The sequence below is a fragment of the Microtus ochrogaster genome, chromosome 1 (genome assembly GCF_000317375.1).
Source record: "Microtus ochrogaster isolate Prairie Vole_2 chromosome 1, MicOch1.0, whole genome shotgun sequence".
NCBI lineage: Eukaryota > Metazoa > Chordata > Mammalia > Rodentia > Cricetidae > Microtus > Microtus ochrogaster.
This window is the reverse complement of record NC_022009.1, coordinates 92,062,520-92,081,784: the sequence shown is the minus strand read 5'-3', so window position 1 is coordinate 92,081,784 and position 19,265 is coordinate 92,062,520. Positions and strand designations below refer to the sequence as shown.

Genomic DNA, 19,265 nt, shown 5'->3' with positions numbered 1-19,265 from the left:
TACCAACATAGGCTTTTCCCAGACAGCTTCTGTAGCTACCAACAACTCAAATTTAGTCAGAAAAGAGAAGAAAACGTTACATTAACTGCTGAGCTACCTCTTCTCCCTGTCTGCATTTCTCTTTAAGTTACTCAGCAGGTGTTGAGCGAGCCTACCAGGTGCTTCCTACATTCCCAACTGCACAACATCTTCTCTAACAGCGCGATGATCTTCTATTTCTCCAGCCTCTCCTGGCTCTACTTGAAGCGGCAATCTGGCTGGACTGTCCAGGGCTGACCTGCCCATGACATTCCTCCAAGGAAAGTGCCAACCCATTCCTTTCCTTTCCCTGTGCTTCATGTTTCTGTGGTCCCACAACCCTGAACAGATTCGTGTGTAGAACTTCCCTAGAGGCTTGGCTAAGGATGAGCAGGAATCCCAAAGGATAGAGATACATTCACCATGTTTGAACACCTGAAAGACAAGGGCTAACTAAAATGCCCATGCCCTGGGCGTTATGCAAATAGTCCAGATGCCTTGTGATGAATCCTTCTTGTTCATCTTCCCATACATGATTGGGAGCTCCCGGAGAACAGGTGCTATCTCTTAGGTCCTCAGACACAAGTCTGATTAAATTGCTCCTCAGTTCATTACTTAGGTGAGAAATGATGACGTCAAGGTGTGTTGTACTGAGGAAGAAGCAAGAGCAGTTAAGAGACAATCTGTACTCCACATTCCTTGATAAGACACTGAGATCCCTACATGGCTTTACATCTCTCCTATCCATATTTTGAAGTGGAAGTGGAAGCTCAGAAGTGGTTGATTGACATACTGATGTCATGGAGAGAATGGATTATGGAAAATAGAAGGTGAACCAGACATGGTGACCCGGGGCAGGGGAAGGAGGTAAGAATTCCCTGGGCAGTGTGAGAGCTGGAGTCAGAGACTGGCAAGGTGAGGACTGTGACAAAGCGGTGAACACTCTGGACACTCGGGGACCAAGGGAAGACAAGATGGAAGGGAGACAGTGGGACCTCGGCACACCAGCCCTGAGGTGATGAGGGAAACAGTTCTCCATGGAAAGACAGCAACGCCGCCAGAGGAGCTGATAGAGCACTAGAATGGAAGGCCGGCTCTCCACCCCAAGGAGCATGGGGCTTGAGAAGGAGAGAAAAGGGTCTGATCTTGGAACTACTCCTAGGAGCTCCAGGTTTGAACCTAGAAGCAAAAGAAGATAGTCAGGCAAGCTGGGGACCCAGTAAAGTCTTTGTTGTCGACACATGAGGACCTGACCTTGGTCCCCAGCATCCACGTGAGAGCCAGTGATGGGAGTGTGGAGACAGGGGGATGCTTGGGGCTCTATTATCAGCAAGACTAGCCTATTGGGGAGTTCCAGGTCAATGAGAGAACCCATCAGGGAGACTGAGTAGCCACAGGACAACAACCTACAGTTTCCACGTACACACATTCAAGAAAAATAAATGGTTAAGGATATTAAACAACCAGAAACATAGAAATAGAGACATACACAGCACCCTCCTCCCCTGAATGCTGATGTCACGTTCCATTGTGACTTTCAATGGAGCCTGATTTTCTGCGACAGTTACTCCTATCTTCCCGTTTTTCCTGTGAAGCATTTTTTTTGAGTCTGTATTCATGCCAAAGGAAGTCTCATGCTTTTCATTTGTAAGAAAATGTAAAGGACTGAATACACACAGTGACAGAACGCTTACTTGGCAAGAAAAGACTCTGTGTTTGATTCTCAACTCCACCAAAAAAAGGGAACAATCAAACATTGATAAAATTAGCTTTACAGTGAGAGATGGTGACACTTGATCGCTGTCCAATATTTTTAAAGTGTTTTATGTGTATGAGTGATTGGTCTTGTGTATGTATGTATACTGTGTGCACGCCTGGTATCAGATTCAGAGATCAGAAGAGGACATCAGATTACTTGAAACTGGAGTTACAGACAGTAGTGAGTAGTCAGGTGGGTGCTGGGAATTGAACTCAGGTCCTCTGGAAAAATAGTCAGTGATTTTTAAGTGCTGATCCATCTCTCTAACGCAGTAGTAAGTGAGCTATATTCTTAAGTGTTAGAAAACTAATGTTACCTACCCACCTGTCTGGTAGACTGTTCGCATTTGAAGATTTACACCTAAAGTGTATGTGTATACATGCATGTGTGCATGCATATAAAAGTTCCTTTAACAGAGATGCCTGCGGGATTACCTGGCTTCTGCATGCATGGCTGACATGGAAGAGTTTCACACTTGGCCTCAGGAACACTGGGTGAATTTTCTCCACCTGCCTTTCACTCACTTCTCTCTAGGGAATGGGGAGAACAGAAGTCCCCGGAGCACAGTGCACACCGTGAGGAATAGAAAACCTACGTGCACGGAGCACACCGTGTGCAGAACAGAAATCCCAGGAGCAGGGAGCACACTGTATGCAGGACTGAAGTCCCATGAGCATGTGAGCCCAACTCTGATAGTAATATTAATAGGAGCCATTCTGCAATAGTGACCCATCTCTGACACTTCAGTTTCCAAATAGAACAGGGGTGAGACTTAGTTATCTTTGTCCATTGGACTTTTGGTTTTTGATGCTTGGAACATGGCTTTTAGAAAGCAGAATCAGCTTTTCCCCCTTAAGAGGACTTTTTCTTCTCCCTTCCAAGGAACGGGAGTGTTGGCTCCCAAGCCTGTAACACACACCCCAAAACAGAAGAGCGTGGGAGTAAATGGTGACAGAAGCTGACACCTCTCACAACATAAAAGGCAACACGCCTCAGTTATTGAGAGGGACCGAATTCAAACTAAACATAAATTTCCTCTTTATAAACAGTGAATACAGTTGGCGTGAAGGGCTGTGCCCTTTCTTAGACACACACTGTCGTGGCAAGGCTTCCCCCACACCTAGCTCCCTTAACTCATAAGAAAGGCTGATAAGATTTACGTAAATGTTAAGTGATGGCAAATGAAGCTTGACAAGGGGTCACGGGAATCTTCATGAACGCTGCGAAGGAGTGAGGCTTTGCCCTCAGAAGTGGCCATTGCACCAATAACCTACAGTAAGCCGAGATGATGCAACCTGAGTCTCTCAGCAGTGACCAGGATTCTCTAACGTCAGTGACAGCCCCTTGAAGGAAGGGCTGAGCCTTTGCACAAGCCCATACCACAAGGGCTTTAAAGCTGAGCTACGGTAAGGAAAGAAATTGCTTTCTCTCTTTTTAGGAAAAGGAGTAAAATTCTTACTGAAGACTGGTCCAGATGGCATCTCCAACATCTATGCTGGAGAGGCCAGTACTGTTAGAACAGCTGAGGTAGGGTGCAGGTTTCATTTAGCTAATACTATAACTACATTAGTAAAGTAACCATCATCCAAATGCTGCTCCGTTCTCTTGGTTTTGCTATTGGTACTGTTAGAACCAAATCATCTACATGTTTTCTGGGTTACAACACATCTTCTCTAAGCTGTGCTGAGTAAATCCTTCGCTCCTATGAATCTTATCCATGTGAGGTAACAAATGACAATTTTGACTCTGGATCAAGAGGTTGAGTCCCTGTCTAGACTCATCACAAAATGAGAAGAGCTTATCCAGACATTTTCATCCTGTGGAAACAACTTTTGACACTTTAGTCTATGATCTTGTAGCATATAAGATGATCTTAATGATTACTTTTTGGTTACACATGTCCAGAGACACGGTTATTTGTAGTTGAACATAAACACGCTCAATCTTGTTTATTTTAAAAAATGTACATTGATGTTTTATAAACATCACGGGATATATTCAGGTCTTATTTATTTTGAAGAGGCATCTATGGTGAATATAAAATAGAAGAAACACAAAGGCATAGTAATGGCCACAGAAACTCTAATTCCACAGTCAGATTTATGAACGTCCACCATAGAATTCCTGTATGAATAAGGTAATGCCACCAACTATCAAGTTATGTTTGTTATCTACTGATTGGTAAATGTCTGCGCTGCTGCTGTCATGGTATCAATAAGGTCATTAGGGTGCATTATATGATTGCGACATTTTTATGGCTCTATGGTGTCAATAGAAGAAAATAATACCTGTGTATTCCTGTTTACCCAAATAATATTAATCTAATATGCCATTATTAGATTAGACTATTACATGAATTATTATTGGAATTACTAGAATATTATTAGAATTTTAGAATTATTAGAAAATTCCATGACTCAATTATATCCTACTTTTCTATAGTATCAATCTAATCACCTGTGCTATAAAAACATGTGTGTGACTGCACATGTAAATGTCACTACATGCCTGCAGGGCCTGCAGAGGCCAGAAGAGGCAGTGTGATCCCCTACAACTGGAGTTACAGGTAGTTGTGAGTCCCTGTGTGGTGCTGGGAACCAAACACAGGTCATCTTCAAGAGAGTGACTGCCCTTAACCAGGGAGCCCTCCCTCCGACCTCCAAATCACTTTTTCACTTGACTTGTATAGGATCCATTGAAATGCATGTTTTCTTCACACCCCATGAATGGCAGGGAGAAACAAGCAGACTTAGATCTCTCTCCAAACAGAGCAGCCCCTCAGCTTGAGTGGGGCTCTTCTCTACCTCTGTAGCAAGTGAAACCACACGAAGAAATTTCAGGCTGCTTCTATAAGTACCAATGCTATATACGATTAGTTCAAGTAACTGTGTAAAATAAATATTGGCTCAGGCATGTCATAAATCTGCATAGTGCCTATCTAGCCTGCCTTTGAAGACAAAATCCCTAGGGAAATGGGGATGTCATTCCCTCTATCACAGATCCAGCTTGAAGACACACTGGGATTTTGAGGCCGTAGGGCTGCTGGGTGACTTTGCTCTCTGAGCAGGGTAATGCAAGCCAGGAGACACTGTAATACGATGAGACCACCCGTGTGGCTCGTGTGAACAAGATCAGCGTTTCTTCTGTGCGCTTTGAAGTTTCATTGCTATGCTCAGATTCCCACTCAGGGGTGGTTGTGACCACTGAGGGAAAACACTCTGCTGACAGAAAGCAAAACAGGGTCCTAGCAGCAGGGTGCTCCTCCGAGATGTAATAATGCCAATCAAAGAGCAAGGCTGCCATTAGGGGAAGGCCCTGGTGCTGTCTAGCCTATGGGAGGCAGATACCATAGGGGAAGGCCCTGGTGCTGTCTAGCATAGGGGAGGTAGATGCCCTGTGTCTGTGGATTGTATCCAATCTGATCCTGCAGAAGACAATGCTTTGAAAAATCACTGGAAGTCACCTTCGCTGTCCTCATTATTGTTGTCACGTGCTTTTCTCTTCCACAAGGCAACCCTGGCTCTTTTTCTGTTGAGTTCATTGATTAGCTGAGAAAGGAGAAAGCCGATTTGAAGCACTATCTCCACATCATGGAATAAATGAGATAAATGTAAGATATTCCTTCTGTATCATGAAAGGTGTATACAACACACTGGCCATGTCAAACCCTGAAGATGGGTGTTTCCCATGTACAGATAAAAATGTTTTTTGAAAATCACAACAAACAAGAGGATTAAACCAAGTCTGTAAAATCAATCCACCCAATTGGCACAAGCCTACTTGCTTTAGTTTCTTTTCTTGGATAGATTTGTTGGCCTAGAAGTCCCTCTAGGTATGGAGCTATCAGCTGTACTATCCACCACGTGAGAAAGAACAGGAATTCTCTCACGCCCTATCATCAAGGAGATAATCTGGCCCAGTTTCAGCCAACCACATTTAAAAGTTATGAAAATCATGAAGGTTGACTTCTTTTTCAAAGACAGCCTAGAGAACCCTAAATATTCCTTTCTTCATAAAGAAAACAAAAGTCCTGGAGCCAATAAATATGAACTCAGTATCACAAACAAAATGTCCATTATTCACAAATACTTTCAAACAAAATGCAGTTAATTTTGACCTCAGTTGACTATAGAAAACTGGTTACTTCCCATTTATCGCAAATCTTATAAAATCTCTTAGTAATAACATTCTGGGATTTTTTTTTCTAACCTTTATTTTATAAGTATAACCTCTTTCGAAGACTTCCTTGTTTATCATATGAATTTTACTCATTTGGGGAAATTTTAGCAAGACTGCGGATATGAAGATTAAATGTCTATCAGTCCTGAGGAGTAATGCTTTATTATGAGATATTTATGAGCCTGTTGGGTAAATAAAGTCTATAATGATGACTTTGTAAATTTTCAAACACCAAGGTCCAACCGATGTGTTTGACCTTCCAAATTTTGAATTTTGGGAATATACAGATTACTTTAAACAGTAAATCAAATGCTTATTTTTCACAGAGTAAAGATGGATTAAATATGCAATAGAATCAACAGCCTCATTTATGACCAAAACAGACCCGAGACTCTGCACAATTCTGAGATCTGAGAGCACTGATCTACTATAATATGCCAATTTCAGTCTTAAACCTGGTGCCAAGCCATAAATGACTCAGGACAGACAAAGAACTGTAAATATATCTGAAAAGACTTTGCTTTAAGGCCCAATTATCCCAGCACTGAGCCAGTTCTAATCCGGGACACAGTTGTAAGCTGAAGGGGAACTAAAGAAATGTTTTAATTTATAACATGTTTGTAAACAACATCAAGCCAGGCAGATCAACAGGGGACAGATGTGGGGTGATGCCTATGGGGTAGGGACAGCATCTTCATGTTGAAGCTGAGTTGGTGGTGCTCCTGTAGACGATTGTCAAGAGACACCACTGGGCTTCCTTTCTGAACCACTGCAAAACCGCTTGAAGAAAAAAAAATGTCATTCTGACTGAATGCCAAACTTTCTATGGAACTCGGTGTTTCTTGAGAAATAGAATCTGGTTTGGTTCATTTGAAATCTTTATTACTCGTTAAGAATTCACCCTTGAGTCCTTCTAAAATCTTAGAAGGATTGGAAAGCATCTTCAAGTTAGAGTGGACTCATATTTTAACAATGCAGTCCTGAAGATGGTGAACTGGAATTAAAAACACATCTTTCAGCTGTGTGCAGGGCACTCTGTTGGGGGCAGAGCAATGTGGAAAAGCAACTTTCCTCTAATTCAGCTACATCAGCCTAAACTTTCATGTTGTCATATTGTCTAGTCCTTGGAGCTGACATTTTGGCTTTTTGTGCCAAGACTGAGGGTATAGGAGGCAGAGAACCCCAATTTCATTTTGGAAAATGACTTGTGGTGGTTTGAATGACCCCCATAGGCTGATTTGCTTGAAAACTTTGTCCCTGCTTGGTAGGAACTATTTGGTAAGACTTAGGGGTGTGGCCTTGTTAAAGGAGGTGCGTCACTGGGGGTAGGCATTGAATTTTCCAAAGACTCACCATTTCCACCATTTTGGTTAACTTTCTCTGCTGCCTGCTTGTGGATGGAATGTGAACACCCAGCTACTGCTCCAGCACCAGGCCTGTCTGCCTGCAGCCATGCTCCCCACCATGATGGTGATGGACTTTATCCCTCTGGAACTGTAAGCCCCAAATAAATTCTTCACTTATTACAAGGCAGAAGAGTTAGATTGTAGCAAATCTAAAAGTTGACACACCTGTTACTTGTGGAAATAGCACTGTAAAATGTTACATAAGAACTGTCTCCTTTTCTGAATCAAAGAAACTGCAATATTAATTCTGATCCATAAAGTCCAGATTCCTTAAAACCAAGTTCACCCTAAGTTGGGAAAGTCCAGACTTCTGTAACAAATGGGGAAATTCTGAAGAAGCTAACTTAGAAGAGAGAACATGTAATGACCAGAAGAGGTTGACTATGAGAATATCATTAATAGGGTCAGACTCAAATGAAAAAGTCTAAAATCATTTTGACTTGTATTAACAAAAATCGCAAAGTCACCGCAGAGTCTTGCCTCCTTCCCCGATATTCCTTTATCCCCCAAGTTCATGTGCACTCCTGCTGGATAGACCCAGTCGAGGAATCGGTACTACCTGGAAAGCTTGCACCCGGAAAGCTTGCACTCTGAGCAACACTCTTGAACACACACTAAGATGGAATTTATCTTTATAAAGAAACTGGAAAGGTAGATTCCCAGTGTAGCAGATGAGCTGAAGCAAACTCTGTGGGAAGGAGACAGGCAAAGAGATGGACAAAGGAAACACACTGTGTCGCTTATAGTTCCAAAGGTATGGAGCTTTGTCTGCTGCTCTATGAACAATAGAGACTTCTGGAACCAACTGCTGTGTCAGTAAATGTACCAAAGCACACTGACCAAACTACATCAAAATGAAACTTGTGACGCTCTTCAGAGTAAGCCCTGGTATACTGTTAAGGGGCGGTAGGTTCCTGGATTTAATATGTGCATTCCCTCTAAATCAGTGGCATGAAATTTACAATCATGCAGATTTTGAACCTAAAATTCAGACAGTCGTAAGATCCAGTGCCTTTAAATGTAAGTCCGTTGTGTAAAGACGAAATAGGACAGAATGTAGAATACCAGAGATGAGGTTTTGGGCAACCTAAGCAGCCACACAGTTTAACCTCTTGAGAGGATCTAGACACTACCGCTTGCTGTTCCTCTAGGGACATTCTATTGCCTTTAATTCAGCAGCCACGATAACATGGGATCCTTTCCTTCTTTAATGTCCAGAGGGAATATAACAGGAGTTTGGGCATTCAGCAAAGGCAATGGGTGATGTGACTGGCAAGGCTAAAGGGACAGCTCAGCAACCTTTCTACTCAGTGCCCCTCCCTAGTAACACTAAATGGCTCTCTGCAGGGCCAGGGACTTTCAAGGAAAGCAGCAGGAGATCGGTAAGGCTGTTTTCCTGTGGATGGCAGCCAGGACCCAGTCTCCCAGCTTGCGAGGGTCCAAGCCTTCCTGGAGGCCAGCGCTGGACAAAGGTGTTGCTCCAAAGCTCATTAGAGATAGGAACATTCGGCCTGAATGAGAAACACAGTAAACAAAGCGAAAACTCCTGACTGGAAATGCTGGCTGCACAAGGCACACTTCCTTCCTTTGCTTTCACACTTACAAAGCTCAAACTGCATTCTTCCTGCTGGACACAAGAAACCAAGTCAGGAAAACGCGCTCTGGGTAAATCAGTGCTAAAGGACAGGACTTAGAATGGGCGCCAAACAATGGACAATGGAGTACGGGTTTTTTATATTTGGGAAAACAAAGCCAAAACGACATCAGCAAAGTCAGGTCCAACCTTATGACTTTCCCGTATTTTATTAATTGGCCTGGCCCGCTCAGAGATAAAATTCCAAAGTCTCATCATACTGAGGTTAAAGAAAGAAAACACTGACTAACCTAAGAGAAACATATCCAAGGTACACGTGCATTTAATGGGCTGTAAAGTACCAGAAACTGCTAGAATCCAAATTTATGATCCTTTCTGTTGCTGCAAGGAGCTGCCCTCTTCTTCTCCCCAAAAAAAACCATAAAGAAAAATTTCACTTACTATGTGAAATGTACATTTTTTTTTCCTTAAACACCAAGTAACCAAGCTTCACTGGTTAGAAGTCTCTGCGTTCAGATATAACTGAAATTAACCAATCTACACACATGCACGTGTGAATCGACTACAGTTTTAACGCCATCAGCAAGTTTAAATGTCAGATGTGCGGTCTGTTTCACATTGAGCTCATGTCCTGAACCGTGTGAAGTCAGACTGGAGTCAGTGGTGATCACACTCAGTCACTTAATAAAACTTAATAAAAGCTGCATTGGGGGAACAACCCTAGGCATCCTTATAATGTTTAAATCCAGCCAATGTGATATGAATAGCAAACAAAATCATAATCTCAATGTATTCATTGCTGAGCTCCAGAAAGCAATCACGATATACGCCCCGGAGGGGACATGCGTGCATGCAAGCACACACACACACACACACACACACACACACACACACACACACAAATACACAGATATGAAACATATGGAGCTTGCTATGGATATAATATATAATTCCACTCTGCTGTTTGCCAGTGTAAATCGCTTCAGAAGCACGGACTTCAATGCTGGGGCAGAAGAACTGCAGATTTCATAAGGCATTTGCCTCAGTGTTCTTCTTCTAGTGGTGGAAACATGCTGCCATTTTAGACGGCTGTCCGAACCGCTCACGGCTAAGTTAAACCTCCCGTAAACTGAGATCTTCAACACATTTTACCTCGAGTGACAGAGACATCAATGTGCTACCACATCCACTGCGAGTGACAAGATGCAGCCATTGTGTACAATTCGCTCATCATTTCGGTAACATAAGGCAATATTTACAAAACCTTCAGTATCTGTCCTATTTCATGCTAAAGAATCCAAATTTTTCTTTGTCCTATTTTATTTCTATTTATCATTATTGGTTATGTGTTTTTGTTAGTGTGGTCACACACATGTTGTGCCACACACGTGTGGAGGTCTTAGGACAACTTTCAGGAGTTGGCTCTCTCCTCCTTTTGTGTAGAAAGGCAGAGATCTAACTTTAATCAGCAATCTTAATGCCGATTGCCTTTTGTTCCCATTGCCTAGAGTCCTTGTTATTTGATCTATTTTGTGTGTGCTTGGGTTGGATGTTGAGAAAGTAACCATTCCCTTCAGAGAATTGTCTATACACTCAACTCCTGTATTCCTCGACCCTCCTTGGCATCAGAAAGTAGCCCTTCAGTTTTCTTTTAGAGGTGAAAAAGTGGGTGTCAACTTCTCTGAGCTTCTTTTTATTAGGAACCCAACTCAACCACCACTATCAGTATCATCATGGAGGTGATTATCCACACAGACAGAATATTACAGCACAAGTTAAACTGTTGCCTAGGTTGGCTATCCCTAATCTTTACACACACACACACACACACACACACACACACACACCCACCATATACATATATACACACATGTACACATAACATACACACCCAGAGAAGGCCTTTTAAACTACAAACTTTATTACAAAAACAATTTTCTCATTCTCCTTCCACTTCACTCTAGGCCAAGGAGGTACTTCATTGTCTTAACAAATCCTTCTAGACTGCTCTATGTATTAGGTATGGGCTCAGCCCTGGGATCATGACAAGGAGCAGAAGAAACCAGAACTCCACTCTCTGAAGAACACATCACACATATAGAGCCTCATTCCATGGCTGAGGTGTCCTCTAGACTTGGAGATGCTGAGCTAGCGTTATTTTATATAGCAGAGACATGTTTTAATGTGTACGACAAACTGATCTTCCCTTAAATGTGAAGTTTATATGGGAATTCCCTGATTGGATGTTTAGGGTAGTTAACTATTAATAATCAGAAATAGAACGAAGTAGAACAAAGAGCAGCAGTTTTGTTTTATGGATATAGAAATTAAGATTGAAAAATATTTAGCAGCTTTCCAAGTATCATTGATCCAGCTCAGAGAGTCTGTGATCTGAAGTGTGAACTCAGACCCTCTGGTAGTGTTTATGTAGAGCCTGCAGAAATCAGTTCTCTCCTAAGAGGTGGGTCCTGGGGAATCAAACTCAGATTGTCAGGCTTAGGAGCCAACTCCTTTACCTGCTCAGATTGACCCTCTGAATATTACAATTTTGTTTTTAATTTTTTTGCTTGTCATCATGTTGTTTTTCAGTAACATCCATTGTATCTCTGTCTCTCTATAAGAATATATACCTATATTCTTAGATTTGTCTTAATATTGAAGGATATATAGAAATAAAATCTATGCAATACTGTTGTGGGGGTTTGAATGAAAATGGCTCCATAGGCTCATAGAAAGTGGCACTAATTAGGAGGTGTGGCTTTGTTGGAGTGGGTGTGGCCTTATCACAGGAAGTGTGTCAGTGGGGCTAAGCTTTGAGGTTTTAAGTGCTCAAGCCAGGCCCAGTGGCTCTTCCTGCTGCCTGTTGATATAAATATAGAACTCTCAGTTACCTCTGCAGCACAGTGTCTGCCTGCATGCATGCCACCATGCTTCCTACCATGACAATAATGGACTAAATCTCTGAATTGTAAGCCAGCCCTTCCTGAATGTTGTAATTATAGGTAAAAGTCAACATACTTGTCTTACATTATTAATTTTTAAGACTTATTTTTAGGTATAGCTGTATAAAAATTTCATTTTTTTCCACCATTTTAATTAATGATCAACCAATGATATATACTGCCAACAATATTGCATAAACTTTTTATTATTATAATATATGGTATCTCTTCTCAGCAATAAAAACCTGAACTATGACAACTACATATTAAGAAAGCTGAGACAGAAGCATTGCATTGAGTTTGAGTCCAAACAAACAAAAAATATGAATTTAATATTGATTGAAAAAAGTAGGCTTACCAAGTACCCTGATTATATCACTAAGCAGTGACTCATGAACCAAAATACCCCACTGTGCTTCATGAATTCATATTAATATTATCTGATGCAAAAAAGCAAAAACTTTAAAAATTCAAAAAAGTGTTTTTTTCTAGTTCGCTTCTAGAAGGCCATTAATTACAAATACTCATTTCCATCTTTGCCCAATATCTATTATCTATTGAAAATACAGCACAGCTCCCAAGAGTCACTTTCCCCACCATTGCCTCATCGTAATTCACTGACATTCCCACTCAAGGAAGCAAAGGCACCGGATCCCCAGTGATTCCACTAAGATTGCTGCCAAGATCCTGCCTATGATAACATTGATTTTATTTCTATTAAATTAATCTATAAAAACTATCCGGAGATTAACAAAGCCCATATAAAGGAACAGAGTCCTCTAAAAGTCATGAAGGCAATAACGAAATGTTGACTTGCTGTGTGATTAGATGCATAAAGTTACTAAGAGTTAGAAAAAGACAACATGTCCAAGGTCCCTTATTCATTTGGTTAGATCTACTATCTTCTGTCTTTGCCTGGCTCTGAGCCACCCTCCAGGGCTCACGTGCTGTGACTACATTTGTAGCTCACAGCTCCCAACTTATTTCTTCCTTGTGTAGCATCTGCTCCTACCCTGGCAGGTCACTGGGTTATATCTTAAAAATTCCTCTTACTACAGTGTGGCCTTAGTTAGAGAAAGCGGGCCACTAGCATGGAACAGCACTGAGGAAAAGTCGGTCAGCTGCAAGACACAGGCTTACTGTTCCTATTCAGGCTTTGTTTTAAATCTTGCCTTGTTTCTTCTCAACAAACCCTGGCACAATACTGCCGCCTGCTCCCTCCCAAACTCAGTCCAGGTTGCCGGGTCCCTGAATATGCGAGCCGGGCAGAGCTGGGCTTCCCATGAAAATCAAGTCAATGACCTGCCTCGCTGGCTTCTTGGGAACTAAAAAGCAACCATAATTTTTCATCCGTTCCGTTCTCAAGTCTTGTCAATGTTCACTCAGGTCGCAATGCAATACAAAACACGTCAGTTCCCCCCAAAGCCAGTTCACCATGCATGATTTAATTACAGCCATTGGACAAACTCTCTTTACCTCTTCGACCAAAAATTCATTGACCTGACTCCGAGAAATATTTCCTTCAATAGCATGCCTTACCAGGATTATCCAATCAAGGGGAAGAAAATGAGGTGGTGTCAACATTGGTTTGGGAAGAAAACCTAAAGTATGACCATAAAAGTCTTTATCAGCAGACTGCTGATCCCGAAAGACCCAAATTCAGCCAACTGACAGCAAATTGACAGCCTCTCTAGTTCCCAGCCCACTGCACCCCAACTGCAAAGACAACAAAGGCGGGAGGCACTGCAGCAACTTTTATTCAAATCCCTCACCCTCTGCAGTTGGTGTGGAAGTCAGATATACAAAATTATGCATGGTTCTGCAAAATTTGCATGTAAAAGATTGCACACAGGCTTCAATGCAGGTCGCTTTGCTGTGACCATAGAAACATCAGGAAAGTTAGAAAATTCAGTCCACTGAACTTCAAATGACTTTATTAAAGTGTCACTAATCAGAGTTAAAAGACAGAAGGTTTTAGTGTCTGAGCCAACAAAGTGAGTGACTCCCCAAGTCTAATGACCAACTAAGAAAGCATTACTTAAAATATAAGAAAAGGGGGTGAGGGGAGCTCGCTGGAAGCAAATTAAATAAGAAAACCTCCCTTGCCTTCCTCCAAAGTCTGATCTCATTGAGCAAGGCCAGTCCACTGACTGGGATAGAGCAGAGGATGCTTTTACCCTCCCCCCACCCCAGCTGAGAAAAATCTACCTGGTTAACATCAGTGGTCTATAGAGATTTGCTCAGCACACGCAGGGCAGACTGGAGAGAAAACCACACTTGCAAGCACAGCAAATATGATCAGATCTGTACACCCCATCCATCGGAGCTGAATCCGAGGCCAAATAAACCCCAGCATACAAATGTGAAGGCCAGTTCAGAAATAATGCAGGCAGGGATGAGGTACACAGACAGGAGAAGCTGAGAGGTGCCACTGGGAGTAATGAGAAAAATTGCCTTTGGGGAAGATTCTGAATCCCAGAAGAAAAGAAAATTAAGAGAAAACAATTTACTTAAAAGAAAAGAATCTGCATCACCGCCATGTTCCTCCTCCCTTTCCAGTCATTTGAAAGTTTTTCTCTGGCCTAAAATTGTGGTCAGCTGGGGAAGAAACTTAAAACGGCCAATTGCAAGCTCAGACAGGGCAAGCTCAGCACCTGGCATGCCCAGCATTTTTTCCTCTCTGAGCTTTTCACTCTTCATCGCCTTCCATCACAGCCAGGCAGAGGATAGCCACTACATCTGATGTTTCCTCCAGAACATTTCCTCAGCTCGGCAACTGTCAGTGCTTACTGGCCACCTGTAATGTCAGCCAAGTGCCTGCTATGCCTCTGCTACGCCTGGACTACAGCGTGGTGTCTGCCGTCGTGAGCAGTCTGCCCTGCAGCCAAACTGCATGAAGACTGCACAGGCTGAATCAAAGGAAGACATGCCTAGCCACACATGTATGAGCCGTGGGTCTCCTACAGGCCACAGAGGGACAGCAAGGCCCGTGCACATGCGCACAATTGACTTCAGTGTGTTTGTCTCTTTGCATCTTCTTGGCAGTCAACCCTGCAGACGTGAAGGACCCAGGGATGGAGAAGAACACGGGGTCAAAGAGACCACAATCGGGAGGGAGGAGGGTGGTACAGACAGATAGTGTAATTCACAACATTTGCGGTGCTAAAAAAAAAATGATTTGAATTAAGGAGATTTGAATGAAGGGGCAAATTGATTCTAAACCAAAGATCCTTTCCCCCAAAGCAGCACCCTTAATGTACACAAAGAACTATGAGAAGGAATCTTCCAGACAGGAAAGGTAATGAGATTTGCCATCATGAGCAAGGGAAAATAAATATTACATATGAGGCATCTGTTTGGACGTGCTATGGGATTTTCTAGAGGATGAAAATTTGGGGTCTACCGCCCATTCTCCCTCAGAGAGCTCACAGGAGAAGGAGTTAGACAACAAGAGGCTCCTCTTACTGACCCGTGGGTATCTGGCCGAGCGCTTAATGAAAATCATTTGCCTAACAGATTCTCAGCTACATTTTCCTCCAAATGGCTCAGAAATCCATTTAGCACCAGAAATAGAAACAAGATATGTATGTATACATATAATACAGTGAAATTTGGATAAACTTCCAAGGCAGACAGACTTACTCAAGATTCATGTGCCACATCTTTGGGGCGTGTTCTGCCCAAACTTATAGCACTGATAGGTAGTCACCAGAAAATTCTGCATTATAGCTGTTGAGCTAGAAGTTTCCAGAACTGTAATATTTGAGTTGATCAGTTTTGCAAGGAAACCCACCCAAATGCCCTCTTCTGGCACTCCCAATTCACACAACAAACTAAATCTTTGCCAGTTCTCTCACACAATGTGACTGGAGGACCAACTCTGTTTCTGGTGGGTTTTTTTTTTTGTTTGTTTGTTTGTTTGTTTGCCTTGTCTGCTTTTGCTTTATTTTGCATTATTTTTGATTACCCTTAAAGATGCCCCATGTTTTTACTTTCTCACTTTTCATGACATTGATATTATCACTAGACAAACTTCTCTGTAGGAGACTTTCAAATGGACATACTTAAGACTTTGTCTAACTTGTTCTTCATATATCCACTAGTTGGCCTAGATCACATGTGCTAGATACATCTTTCTGTACTGTAGCTTTTCACAGGTCCTCTCCACATATGTGACATTCAACTTCTAGCACAGGGCACTAAAGTGCCTCTACCAGTCTAGCAGACAACAAATTCAGATTTTAATCCTTCAGGTCAACCCCACCAGGGACGCACCTCAAAAAGGTTCTGCAATCTTACAAAACAGCAACACTAGCTGGTGAAGAACCTTCAGGGACCATTTCTAACTTTATGTTTACTCAAAAAGTGTGTGTTTGTGTTCACAAGTTTTTAAACTTGGGGATAGATGTGATGTGTGTCCGTATATATGTACACAAGTACTATCTTCTATACAGCTGCAGGCAAACAACTCTCCTAACAGCCTAGAGCACTGCTCTTGCTGTTGGAGCAGCAGCCTAAGTCCCATGTCTTAGGAAAAGAAATAGTTTGCAAGTATAATGAGGTGTTTTATCATGCTGAACAGAATGTGTTGTCTAATGGAGGATGCAGAATATCCAACCAGGTAATGTGGCCATCCTTCCCGCCCAGGGAGGACATTTCAAACGCCAACAGAGAAATGACCTTTAGCATCCCAAACTAGGGGGACGCTTAGAAGGCATGGGCTCCAACATTTGTCTCCAATATGAAGAAAGTCACAGAGAAATACTTCATAAACTGATAATAGAGTGCCATGGAGCACTTAAGAACACGGATCTGAGTATATAGAGCACACCTCAGGCCCAATTAGACACATGCCTATCGCAACCACCAGTATGTTATAAAGAAAATACATCATGTGCAGTGTTCTCAGTTACATAAATACTACTTTCAAACCATGCTTTTACAATTCCCTTGTTCCAGTTAGAATGACTAAAAATTATGCATTTTTGGTTACTTCCAAAAATAATTTTTACTGCTCTATCAAATCTATTTGCTATCATACAACATAAAGAAAGAGATTTAAGAGTCTCCTAGCTTTGTTTCTTAATTCTAGATAACCAAATAAAACAATTAACTATAAATTCTAATATAGATGATATTATTGATTCAGATTACTTTAAGGTTGGTCCTTGAGAGTAATAATGAAAAACAATAACAAAAAATCATCTGAAAGACTTAACTTGGTGAACTCAGCCACCCTGAAGTGAGTTTTCTGGAGATTAGTGATCTTTAAATTATTCTTCCCACTTTTCCTGGTGAAGATCTTATCTTATGTAGATAGTGCCATAAGAAGCCACATCAATTTAAATATGATGTTTTTAAGAAGAAACAACAAAATCATATTTCTCTAATGGCCACATGAAAATTTTGAATAGTAGTAGACCACTGTAGAAGCGCCCAGGTTTCCAGCTTGACTTGAGTAAAACATGTAAATAATGCATTTATAATTTCTGCAATAAAACATGCAAATTCAAATAACACTCAATAATTAAAACACCAAAGGTTAGTATAATAAGACCTCTAAATAATCATATTTTATATTATAAAATTTAGTTTATAATCATTGGAAATGTGATTCAGAATCATTTGAGCCTAAAAAAATTTTACTCATGAAATATGTTAAATGGATCCATTCACATAAAATTGTGTCAAACTCTATCTCTTAAATTCTTCAGTTCCAGGTACCATTATGAAATTGTTGAAGTTCACAGAATAATCAGTAGATTTACCGGAAGTTTTGTTTTGAAAAACAAAGAAAAAAAGAAATTTATTTTATAAACTTAGTACAATACTGATATAATCATAAATCTATTTATTCATTATTTGGCCAACATTCATAATAACCAGGGTTTTGGGTTTGGGTTTTTTTTGTTTGTTTGTTGTTTGTTTTGTATTTGTCGGTTTATCTTCCTAGAGAAAAACTTATATTTTACACCATTTGGTGAATGATGGAGCAAAATACTTTGGAGATTTGCTGTCACTTTGGTTTACATACCCTCAAAGATTTCTTTTTGCTTAACTGTATTGAACATTTTATAGAATGAATGAAAGGGCATTTAGAAGGTCATTAATCTTTCATGTATGATGGAAAGCCATGCATCGTCTCAATAAATCAATGTTGCTGAAAGACACAAAAGAACCCAGCTTTAATTCCAAATCCTCTACTTAAAATACCAAATGTCTTTGTATTGCTCCGAGCGCCCAGATGGCTAACCACGTTTCAATTATGCTGAATGCGGCTTCTTCTCAAGTGTTCCTTTCCTCTGTCCGTGCAGACTTTACATTAAAAGCTACTGCTTGTGCATTGACGGTTGCAGGCTACTCTATCCTGTTATCTATGTAAGGGTGGATAGTCTTTAGATGGGAAAGAATATAAGGGAATCCCAAAACACACTGGTACAAACTTTTAAAACTCATCTGAGGATATGATCGATTCTAGTAAGTTCTGTTTCAAGCTCCACCCCATCACCAACCAACTTCCTTTTGAACAGAGCTTATAGTCTTCTCACGGTTTTGCCAGCTGAGGACTGGGAGAGTTTGGGACTCTACAGCAATCTTCATTTCAAAGTCACAGACAGTACAGTCCTCCGACTCCCATGTCCATTTCAAATTGTAATCTTAGAAAAATTCCAGATAGTGACTTTCTAAGGGCACCTCGTGTGCTTTAAAAACGACTTGTACATCCCACACAGTGAAGCCATTTGCATACATTAACTCACCCCAAAAGGACTTAAAATGGCCTTTTTAATGAGCTCAAGGAAAGCTTTGATTTCAGTCCATCGTACATGCTCTCCTCGGGCGGCTTACAGGGCCTTCCTTGTTTCCTGTCCTGGGAACAAGATACTTTTCTCACCTCCTCCTCTCCAGTTTCCTCAGCTAAGCTGGCCTTATACATCAGAAACAACTGTGACAACAGACCCTTGCAATAACTGGTCCACTAACGCTGAAATCCTGCAGGAGTTTAGGACGGCATTTACATCAGAAAAAGCAGCTCTCCGCTGGTATCTTCCTGCTCCTGCTCTTTATGTTCCTGCCTTGGTTAAGCTCCCCGCCTGGTGCCCCGTGAAAGCTTCTGCAGCTACTGCTCCCCTGGCCCCACGTTTCTGCCTCGGCTGTTCTTCACAATGCACGCTAGAGCACCTGCTGGAACTGCGGTTGCTGCTGTATCCACAATGCCACTACAACTGCTCCTTCTGCAGCAGCTCCAAGCGTCATTACTGCTCCCGCACCACTCTACTTCCTCCCCCGCACCGCTGGTGCAGCTATTATTGCTGCCCCCACACAAAGGGTGCAGCTATTATTGCTGCCCCCACACAAAGGGTGCAGCT

The 19,265-nt window shown here is 41.6% G+C and overlaps 1 protein-coding gene across 1 annotated transcript in view; it reads right to left on the bottom strand.

The window, feature by feature from the left end:
• The window catches only part of Fat4 (FAT atypical cadherin 4), a 133,325-nt gene that overhangs the window by 92,305 nt on the left and 21,755 nt on the right, over positions 1-19,265 (bottom strand). The window lies entirely within an intron of this gene.